The sequence below is a fragment of the Stigmatopora argus genome, chromosome 4 (genome assembly GCF_051989625.1).
Source record: "Stigmatopora argus isolate UIUO_Sarg chromosome 4, RoL_Sarg_1.0, whole genome shotgun sequence".
Classification (NCBI taxonomy): domain Eukaryota; kingdom Metazoa; phylum Chordata; class Actinopteri; order Syngnathiformes; family Syngnathidae; genus Stigmatopora; species Stigmatopora argus.
This window is the reverse complement of record NC_135390.1, coordinates 2,471,036-2,482,708: the sequence shown is the minus strand read 5'-3', so window position 1 is coordinate 2,482,708 and position 11,673 is coordinate 2,471,036.

The window sequence follows — 11,673 nt, the reverse complement described above, 5'->3', positions numbered from 1 at the left end:
CTGTAACTTGGACACTCCCAAAACACAATAAGAGAAATGGCAGGAGGAGATTTTCTTCAGAGTGCTTTTGGAGGACTGTCACGAGGGACAGTCCCTGAACCTCTCATTTTTTAAATAAAGTTTACTAAAATTCTCTGTGATTTCCTCCTTTTCAGATTGGTGATACAAATGTCTGGTGTTTAAACCTAACATTTAATTGGTCCTTCGAGCCGGATCCCAAGATACCTAAGGATCCCAGCGGGTGAGCAAGATCCAGAAAAGTCTGTGGCCACAGCATAAAGATCCTTTTCCAGGACTGTTTCTTCCTTACGGGCTGGGGTCCAAAGGTTGAAGGGATACCGAGGACGCAGAGAATCGTGAGTAAATTTTATTTAAAAAAGGAATGAATGAGAAAAAAGGAATGAATGATGAAATCCATGGCGTAACAGACCCCCTTAGTTGAAAAAGACTAATTAAACTCTGTAAAACTAAATCCGTTGGCGTAACAGACACCCTTAGTTGGAAAAGACTAATTAAACTCTGTAAAACTAAATCCGTTGGCGTGACAGACCCCCTTAGTTGAGAAAGACTAATTAAACTCTGTAAAGGATAGCGGAGTCCTGATTAAAGAGAAATGAAAACCCTGACAATCCTAGGCCCTATCAGGTAAAAAATTCAAACAACAAACTTCCACATGCGTACAGAGGTCAAATTCAAACAACAAACTTTCGCAGGCGGACAGACACCCTTAGTTTTAGCAGACTAATTAAATTCTGTAAAGGAAAGCGAAATCCAGGATGTATTGAATAGGAAAAATCTGTGACGGATAGTGGAGTTCTGGGTGTATTGAATGAAAAGTGAAAAAAGGATAGAGTCCTGGTTAAAGAGAAATAAAGAAGCGAAGTAAAGAGATAAGAAGCGAACTAAAAAGGAGTGAAAGTGTGTAAAAGTGAGAAAGATATTGTTATACAGTGCCAAGTGACTGAAAGAGCTCGATATAAAGAAAAAAAAAATAGAATAAAACTATAAACGCATGCAAGTAATCTTCATATGGATAGATAAATAAGATATAAGTACGCTGTGACGCGTTCATAAATCTCGATTGTAGCGCAATATAAGACTAGAAACGACTAAGAAATATACTTAGGCGGATAAATAAGATAAGAATATATATATATATATATATATTAGGCCTGTTCAAAAACAGTGGCCCTGTTTAGCCGCTCCTCGTAGGAGGCTCCACACGTAAGCAGGGAGCACGACGACGAGGGGGGGGAAAGGGGGCCTGCTGGTCGTGCGGCAAAGAGGGCCACATAGCCAGGGAATGCGGGGGCAACCCTCCCCGCGCACAGCGACGACATGATAGCGCACGACTAGAACAGGAGGTAGCAAAACAAATGGTTAACAAAAGTAAGGGGATAGATAGATAAAAAGGTGGTGAAGCCCCCCCTTCACAGATGCGGACACCCCTCAAGCTAAACACTCTTTGCAAACAAAAGGAGAGGGGGGCTGGGGGGGGGGCGCCCATACAGCTTACTGCTCCCTTCACACCAAAAACAAAGGGCAGGAAAGACTACCACAAGAGAGACAGAGATAGTTGATAGTGTTATGATATATTAGTGAAAAATTATGGGTCTTTTATTAAACACTAAAATTTATATTAGGAAATGCATAGTGAAAGGTTATTTTCCCTAAATTGTAATTGAGGTAATAGTGAGCACAGAAAATGGCTCTTATTTTAAATAAAACTGCCTTCTTAGAGCGGATAGGAATTCAGCCAGAGCTTTAACTATTTGTTTTAGAAATATGAGAGTGATTTGCGATTTAGACTTAAGTATTAAGAATCATCCAAATTATTAATGATATCAAACATGAAAACAATGCAGAAATGGCATTTATCCAAATTATTAGGTAAATTTAGATAAAATAATTGATTTAGGATAGGCATGATTTCCCTAGGACGGAAGAGGCATGAAATGTTTTTCGGTGCACAGAAAGACATTCCTTGTTTTGCCCATCAACAGGTGGAATATGCTTTAGCGTGGTTCATATTAATGACTATTAGAATATTAATTGCATTAGCATCAAACTGTTGATGTCAACCAAACAACATTAACCTATTTCTTTTGAGAATGATTAGGCTGATAGCACAGCAAAAAGGTGGTTAGCTGCCAAGAAGCCCCAGACTGGGGATGGCTCTTCACCAGTGATTAAAAAAATTGCAGACCACTGAGTGTAAATGAATGGTTTTGTTTGTCTTTTTGTGTTTCTAATTGGCCGACCATCAAGATATAATCAATCAGATATCAAGGTGGAAAATGATTTAGAAATTTGAAATCAAATTTTTGATGAAAATTATGTAAAATTGTTTAGTCAAATGAAATTTTAATGGTGAAAGCAGCAGTACTCCAAACGTGAAATTTGAAGTGGAGAAACAAATCTGCTATGCAAAATTTAGGAGCACTGAAAAGACAGTGCTTGATACCAAATTCCAAAGTACTATTAATTTATTGTGATAATGGCATCCAAATTGTGTTAACAGAATAATTGACTGAATTGACAAAAGTTTCCATATTTCGATCCGAAAAAAAAAAAAAATACATATATGGAAATCTAATTTAGTGGAATGTACCAAACGCCATTATTAACTACACGATTGGAATTGGAGGATGAGGCTAATCATATGTCTGCATAAAAGAAAAAACTTTAAAGAAACGCATTAATTTTGGGTTGGCAGAGGGAGATTGCATTTCTCAACAGGAAACATGATGAGCAACCCGGGATGAGAGTGCAAATGTTCCTGACCAAACCAGCAGACATGAAAATAGCGGATCCATTTTGTGCTCTGTAAGAAGGTTCTCTCAGTTGAAACGTATGATGAGACAGGTAAGATAAACTTTTTGACGTAATCAGATAAAATGGCAAGCACTCCAATATTGATTGGAAAGATTATTGCTCGGGGAGCAATGCTGTAAGCCATGAGGAACTTTTTGTATTGGTTTTATTGTCTCCATATAAAAAAAAGCGTTTCAATTGAGACTACACCTTCTTACAGACAGTTAAAGTAAACAATTGTGACTAGATCTTCTTACATATTTTTAAAGTAAACAATTAGAGAGAAAAGAGAAACTACAATGGATAGAAATGTTACTAGAATTTAATTTTATTCCTGACTATTGTGAAATATTGATTAAGAAAGATTCATAGGAGATGATTGGCAAACTCCGAAGACAATGGAATGTTACATTTGATAATAAGACTACTAGTTTGGGATATTTTGAATTAAAAAACACTGAGGTTAATATGCAACGCATTACACATTGTTAGATGAATTGGGACTTGATTAGTATGCATTTTAAAAGTAATGGGCTTTAATTGCTCTAAAGGATACAATTATGCTAAAAATATTGACCCTGACAAACAAGGGGTGGTTACATTTTACTGGGTTAAATTCTATTTAGAATTATAAATGTGTGCATTTTGTTTCTGAATATTAATTGATGTGAATCTAAACTGTTACAGAGAACGGGAAAGCTGTTTTCCTGAGGAGAAAGCAGCCTGGTTTGCTTTTTGTATTTTTCCTATTCTTAGTATGATTAGTTAATTTGTGTAATTGTAGGAAAGAGGAAAAATCAAATATGGGTTTTGATCTTAACAAGGAAGCAGTGTTCAAAATAGAATATCAGCTAGCATGTTTAATTTTGACTGATAAGGTATTTAAATTTTCACAAACATAATGATGAATGTTAAGCACGTGTTAAAGACAACGACAGAACACAGCAGCATACACAACAACAAAACTGAGCCGATCTCAAGAACAGTGCAGACGAACTGTACAAAGCTAAAGGCCTACCGTGCCTACCAAAAATGTATTCCATAATTGAGCCATAAATGTCTCAACAGGGGGGAGGTATGGTGAAGAGGTATAAATACCTATTTTAAAATTTTTGTAGGAACTGTTTAATTTGTTATTTTATTGATCTGTAAAGAACATGGGATCTCCAGAATCATTTGGAGTGACAATGGAGCTCATTTTTCAAACAGCATAGTGCAAAACAACTGGTAGAACTAGCTTGAGATTAACACTTTTTGAGATAGTTATTGGAAGACCATTCCAACTTCCTTTATGGGAAGATGAAGGAGAGAAACTTATCCAAAGAACATGTAAGCTGCCGTGATCTTTTTGTCTATCTTGCAGGAGGTGGTGTAGCCAGGTGACTGGATCCTGATCCGAGTCATAAAAGTGAAGTCCTGGTTCTCTCCACGATGGGAAGACCCATTCGTGGCCCAACTCACCAACCTCCACAGCAGCAAAGATCGCTGAAAAGTCAAAGTCGATTCAGGTCAAGGTCGTTCGAGACAGGTGACTCTGAGTGGACTAAGTCGGACGGTGTCAAAACCCTTGTCCGTGAAGAAACTCATCTGACGTCTACTCACCAGCCACGAGCACCCCTCACTTAACCCTGACCTCCCATAGACTTTGCACCTCTATACAGAAGCCACAGTGAAAGCTGTTGCCATCCACATCACAGTGACTGGACTGTCAGTGACAGCCTGGGCGTATCTGAACGCCCCGCCCACAGAGCCTCGAGTTGGAAAACAAGTGCAGGAAACGTCCTGCCTCATCGCGGGAAAGGCAGAGCCAAGCGGTCCACTCTTGGATGGGGTCAGGGGACCCAATCTACATCAACATCGGGGTTCCCTGCGGCGTACCAGATGAGTATAAACTCGCTGACCAAATTGCACGACTCCAGAACAGGACGGAGGAAGGGTTTGCAGCCATCCATGAACAGTTGTCGGTGACCTCCTGATGGCCTTCCAGAACAGAATTGCTGTTGACATGCTCCTGGCAGAGGAAGGTGGCGTGTGCTCCATCTTTGGCGACCAATGCTGCACGTTCATCCCTAACAACACAGCAGCTGACGGGAGTTTAACCAAGGCCCTGGAGGGCCTTCGATCCCTCAACAGCAAGATGAAAGAACATTCTGGAATCGACACCTCAATGTGGGGTGAATTTGGTAGCATGTTTGGCAGATACAAACAGTTGGTTGTATCAGTTTTAATGTCAATCGCTGTTTATGCTGCCATTCTCACAACTTGTGGCTGTTGTTGCATTCCCTGTATTCGTGCGTTATGTCAAAGATTAATAACAAATGCCATAGAACTAGTCAAATCCGAAAGGTATGCCTTATTGACATCTGGAGGCGAACCACGGGATGACGACGACGCCGACGCATCTGGAGATGAGGAGGAAATGCAGTTCATTGGACTGCCTGACATGTTCCCAGATGCTAAAGACTATGGCATTGATTTTTGAGTGTAATGTTTTTCTGTTATTTTTGTGATCCTGTAATGTGAAAATCTGAAAAGAAGAGGTTATGGATGATGATATTTTATAGCAGAATCCGGATAAACAGGAGGGTTATGTTGGAATTATTTTATATAAGTTATCCTGATTCTGGTATGACTGTTGAAATGTTAGTTAATAGAATTGGGGATGTCTTGACTCCCTGGGAGTTTTCACCTTATTCAACAAAGAGGAACTACCCAGGGGGGCCGACGCCTGTCTGTTTGAACTATTGTGTGAGGGTTGCAGGGTATCAGGAAGGTGACTGTAAAGATGTTATCTCGAAGGGGCATATGGTCATGATCAAAGAACCTTTTGTAACTGGGAGAGAACTATCTCTCCTGTGATCAGCTTGAAACTTCCTGTAACTTGGACACTCCCAAAACACAATAAGAGAATTGGCAGGAGGAGATTTTCTTCAGAGTGCTTTTGGAGGACTGTCACGAGGGACAGTCCCTGAACCTCTCATTTTTTAAATAAAGTTTACTAAAATTCTCTGTGATTTCCTCCTTTTCAGATTGGTGATACAAATGTCTGGTGTTTAAACCTAACAAACGCCTATTTGAAATGCTTTCGGTTCATGTTTGATGAGTGGACTTTACAATTAGCTACAGCTATATGGTGTACTGCAAATATTTTGTTAATTAATAATAACTTTCAAGGAACAATTTAACCATGAATATTAAGGTATTATTTACTGTTTAAATCATGTTTGTCACGATTTGCAAGTCTAAAGTTTATAAAGACGGGTTTCTGGGGACTAAGTTGAATTTTGGCTTTACAATGGTACCTCGAGATACGAGCTTAATCCGTTCCGGGACTGAGCTCGTCTGACAAGATTCTCGTAACTCGAGCGGAAGTTTCCCATTGAAATGAATGGGAAACAAATTAATTCGTTCCAACTCTCTGAAAAAAACACCAAAAACAGGATATTGGATTGAAAAAAATGTTTTATTTCTTATAATTCGCCATATATTGACAAAGTAATAAATAACGAGTGGTTTAATAGAAATAAAGTGTTTAATCTAACTAAAATTGGGCGGATTTCGCCGAGGGGAGAGGGGCACAAAAGGGGCGGGGGGCTTCGGGTTTTTTTTCCACACAACGCACTCGTAAACGGAACAAACACTCCACCCTCACGTTCGCTATCGATGGGCTGTTTGCTGACGTACTAGTCCCTTCAAAATATTCCGAAAATGATGCACACAAATGTCCTCACAATCGGATAACGCACGACCACTTGCCAACGAGCACCAGTCTCTTATCAGCGATCGCGCCGCTGCTCATGGGAGCTTCGGGGGCGCTGGCTAGAGGCTCCTTTTAGCTTGTAGCATCTGTGTTCGCATCCCCTCGAACGGCGCCTATAATAGAGTTGCTACTGGGGATGCTGTTGCGAGCCAGTGCCCCTGATGTTCTTATGAGCAGCCAACGAGAAGTAATATAATACTCCTCAGGTATTGATTGTGGGTAAAGTTTTATTCTGAGTGCCATTGCCTGTCGGCGTTGTGTGCATGAGTATACTTCATTACCCAGAAAGCCCTCTTTTCCCCGCGCATGCGCGTTGTGCGTTTCCTGGTCTGAATAACTCATCCGGTGCTCGTAAATATTGTTATACACGAAAGATATGCAAAAAAAAAAATGCCATGGCCACCTGGCTTGGTCGCATCACGAAATTTTGATCGCATCATGGGCGAATTATTCGATCGAAATTTCCCCCGTAAGACGAGCATTTTGTATGATGAGCGGTCGTATGACGAGGTACCACTGTATTTGATTTTTTTTTGTTTCAGATTTTTTTTTCCACTAAAAATATGTCTGCTAACTTTACCTGTTTTGAATTTTACAGGGCAGGGTCGGAATCTGGATGAGGTAAATGGGACATGTTGTTCCCATGTTCCAAGACAAACTGCGCCACTGATTCCACGTTTTGGCCTATGGTGGTGATGTGGTGGAAATAAATTATATAACTCCTGTCAAAAAGAAACAGGGCTATGTGCTTTGGCTTCACTGCTCTTGCCAGTATCTGTTTTTACATCTACAGTCGAAGAGATACAATTGGCGGCTCAGAATTTCGGTGCGGCGGCTGGCCTCTCTCGACGGCGTTGAGCCTCATCAAGGGATGATGTTCCGACTTACATTGATCCAATTTGAGTCCCAAAAGGCGTACCAGATGAGTTTTGGTTGGCTGAACAAATTACAGCAGGTTGGAGTCTATTTTTATTTGGGTTACTCCAAATAAAATATGGATAGGATAAACGACATCCATTGCAATGTCCAAAAATTTGGAAATTATACAGAGCAGGGTTTTGTAGCAATGAAGGAATAACTGGCAGCCACCAGTCTCATGGACCACAATGCGGTTGATATGCTTCTGGCGGATCAAGGGGGCGTGTGTGCAATGTTTGGAGATCAATGTTGCACCTTTATTCCCAACGATACATCACCAGATGGGTCCCTAACCAGAGACAGAAGGCCTGCAGACCCTGAACCCAGTGGCGGGCCATCAGGGCCTTCAAGGCCTTCTCTGCTGGCCTAAGAAATATCTGAATCATATTATATTTTGTCCATCAATACTTATTATTCCAAATGATCTGTTAGCTTCTTTTCATTGCTTCCCCCCCTGGTTGCACTGCTTCCAGATGTGTGTTTTCATATTGAAGCATTTAACCAATCACATTTCAGCCATTATTTGTTGCCAGATCAGATCTGCCTCAAAGCCTTCACAATCAGTTCTTGCGGGCTCTGCTGCATTAAACTAGACTGTTGCTTTTAACCAATCAGATTTCGAGTTGGCAACCCCACAATGATTTTTCATAGGTGTTGGCATTTTGCTGGCCGGCACATGTCATTGCTTTCACAAACTATGATTGTCTAGTAGGCGGGCCAAAGCAGTACCGAGGCAGCCGAGATCGCAAACTCCACCCACTATGGCCGACAGAAGCAAAAACAAATAGATTCTGTTTGCTCACAAAGCTATTTTCTAGACGGACTTTTTCAGGAAAAAAATGGACATCATTAAGAAAAGCCGGTCAACTCCGAAGCTAGCAAGCCTGTTACAGCTGGGAAAATGGTGTGTGGAGCACTTTCAGCGCGCTAACTTAGCTCCACAAGCAAATAGTATATTGTTATGTTGATTTAATGCCATTTTCAAAACGGACTATGCCGGAAATATGACAAGACAGGCTCGACTTTCATCAATAGCTTCGATGGCGATAGGAAAGAAGGAAGAAAGAAAGGAGGATGGATATGTGTAAAAAGGATTTTTGGTTAGTAAAATTACAAATATGGCTATATTCCTAAATAATATTTCAATTGTGGGCCAAGTTCTGATATCTGAAAAGCTCCAGTGTTTGTATTTAAGCTCCAGTGTTTGTATTTAATCACAAAATGCTGCTAGGAAGTGGATTTTACCCCAGTTTAATTTTTGGCGTTTCACCATTGACTTCCATCGCTGTCTTTTCCCGGGAAAAATCACCCCCCTGGCCTGGTTGTAATGTCCCAAAAGCTCCAGTATTTGTATTCAATCAATAAATGATGCTAGGAAGTGGATTTTACCTAATTTTAGTGCATTTTTTGTCATTTCACGTATGGACGTATCGACGTTCATCGCTGTCTTTTTACCGGGGAAATGATACTCCGGGCCCGGTTCTGATGTCTAAATAGCTCCAGTATTTGTATTTAATCAATAAATGCTGTTTTCGGCTGGATTTTACCCCATTTTCGGGCAATGTTTGCCCGTATGCCATTGACGTTCATCGCTGTCTTTTCCCGGGAAAATCCCCCCCTGACCTGGTTTTAATGTCTGAAAAGCTCCAGTATTTGTCTTTAATCATGAAATGCTGCTAGGAAGTGGATTTTACCCCATTTTTGTGCATTAATTTATTGATTATTTTTTATGTGTCGCAGCTGTAGATGCAGTAGAGGTTTTATAGCCATAAAATAGTTTTTGAGGGTGGTTATTGATACGTTGAAGGCGCTACCAGAAAATGCACCGCCCGCCACTGCCTGAACCAGAATATGAAGAGGCATTCCGGAGTGGAATTGTCCGCCTTGACAGATTGGTGGGATCAGACCTTCGGCAAGTGTGAAGAATTGGCCTTCTCTGTGGTGATCTCAATGGCTGTTTTTGCTACTACTTTGACATTGTGTGGGTGTTGTCTTATCCCCTGCTCCCGCACTTTGTTAAGTTGACTTATAACCATGGCAGAGTCACCTACAAATTCCAAATTACAAGAATTGTATCCACTTATTATACGGTCTACTGGTGAGGGCATTGTTGTCCATGACTATGACAAATATGAAAGTGAATTGGACGAGATTGGTTTTGACCTGCATATTCCCTCTCGGGTGGAATTATATTTGTCATAAAAGTGAGTTCTTAAAATATAGGCATCTTGAATTGAATTGAATGCTGCTATTGTCATTATACAAGTATAATGAGATTTAAAGCTTCACCACAAAGCACACAATAACAACAAACAGACAATTAAATAATCAATAAATAAATAATCAATAAATATATAATCAATAAATAATGAATAAATAAGCAATAAATTAAGAAGTAGTTAACAAATAGACTTCACCAATACTTCAATGATTTCTAGATATATTAACTTGAATAACTGCGTACAGACCACATAACCTGGTTTTGTTCACCTACTCTCAGTAAATCAATCGTAAAATACTTAAAATAAAAAATAAAATTACCATGTAATTGCGCCATTGTACTTTACTGTTAACCAGAAATTTGTGCTTTTTATTGTCTCGTATGTTTAATCAAGTCTCAATGATCATTTAGGTTGCTGTGCCTCTTTTTAGGGACTGAAGTTTCTAACTAATTAAGTAAATACATCAATAAAGTTAAATGAATTGAATAATGTGAGGTACAAGACAAAGACAGCCCCAAGACCTCCTATGATGAAAAAGACAGATCCGACTTTACCCAGCCTGGTGCTGGCGATGGAGCAGGATGAGGTAGGGAGGTATTGAGCCCTTTGTTGACTTTGTGGATTTAATTTGGTAAGACCATGGTCTTTTTTCGTCTCTACTGGCTTTTTCCAGTTTTGGGACTTATCATGTCTGTGATCAATGTTGCTGTTTTGGAAAAATCTGTCTTTTCTCCTTGCAGTGGGAGGGTGTGGCGAGAGGTTGGCAATTTCACACATTGCAAGCTGTGCAATGCACGCTGCCGTCCTTGAGCCACACGGGGTTATACATCTTGAGGTCTCCAAAGGCAGCATTTATTCCACCTCTGAATCTGAGAACAGCTCAAATCTAGTTCAGCACATCTGGGTCGTTCATTAACAGATCATTTAGGCTTATTTTCTTCAAAATTGTAGCTGCTTTTCCACAAGTATTACCTGGAGTTGTGATGAAATGTGGATTTGGAGCAATGAAGTGACACACATGCCATACTGGTCTGTTTCAATTGGTACAACTTCATTGCACCTCCTTCGTTTATCATATTAGGCACTTCAAGCCAATGTGGTTCTTTACTGTGGTCGACTTGTCTGACATTGCCGAGGCCTTCTCTTACTCCTTCCAGTTTGCTTTCCAAAGCAAGAGTAATTTCTTTGGCTCCTCATTGGCAGTTACCAGAGCGGTAGCCCCCACATTTTGTTTCCAGGGGACCAACAGAATCATCTTGGCACAAGGTGGAGGTGGGCACTATCGCAGGGTGCACAGTGGCGCTGTTCTCCCTTGCGATGAACATTTTATAACAGCCGCCGAACTCGAGTCCAGAATGCCACATTTGGGATCCGCACAATGGGGGCCACCCATCCGCGCATTCATGGATGATGTGAGATGTTGTTTTCTTTGTTCTGAAAGATTTGGTGAGACAAGTGACAAATATAAGCAAGACATTATTGAAGCTCCCATGACCAGTTCTCGTTATTAGCAAGAGAAAAGGAGAGACCTTTGTGCTGACTCCATTTATTTAAAGCCTCCATTTCCTCCATGCAAAATGGGCGTGAATTTGAACAGAAGTGGGTGGGTTTCTGTCAAGTTGGTCATGTCCCTTGGCCATTTTCACTTCAATTAGGGACTTTTGGTAGCCATCCACAAGCTTCTGGCAAGCTTCTGGTTGAATCTTTGACGACTCCTCTTGACAGAATTGGTGCAGTTCAGTTAAATTTGATGGCTTTCTGACATGGACTTGTTTCTTCAGCATTGTCCAAAAGTTCTCAATGGGGTTTAAGTCAGGACTTTTGGAAGGCCATTGGAAAACCTTAATTATAGCCTGATTTAGCCATTCCATTACCACTTTTGATGTGTTTGGGGTCATTGTCCTGTTGGAACACCCAACTGCGCCCAACACCCAATCTTCGGGCTGATGACTTTAGGTT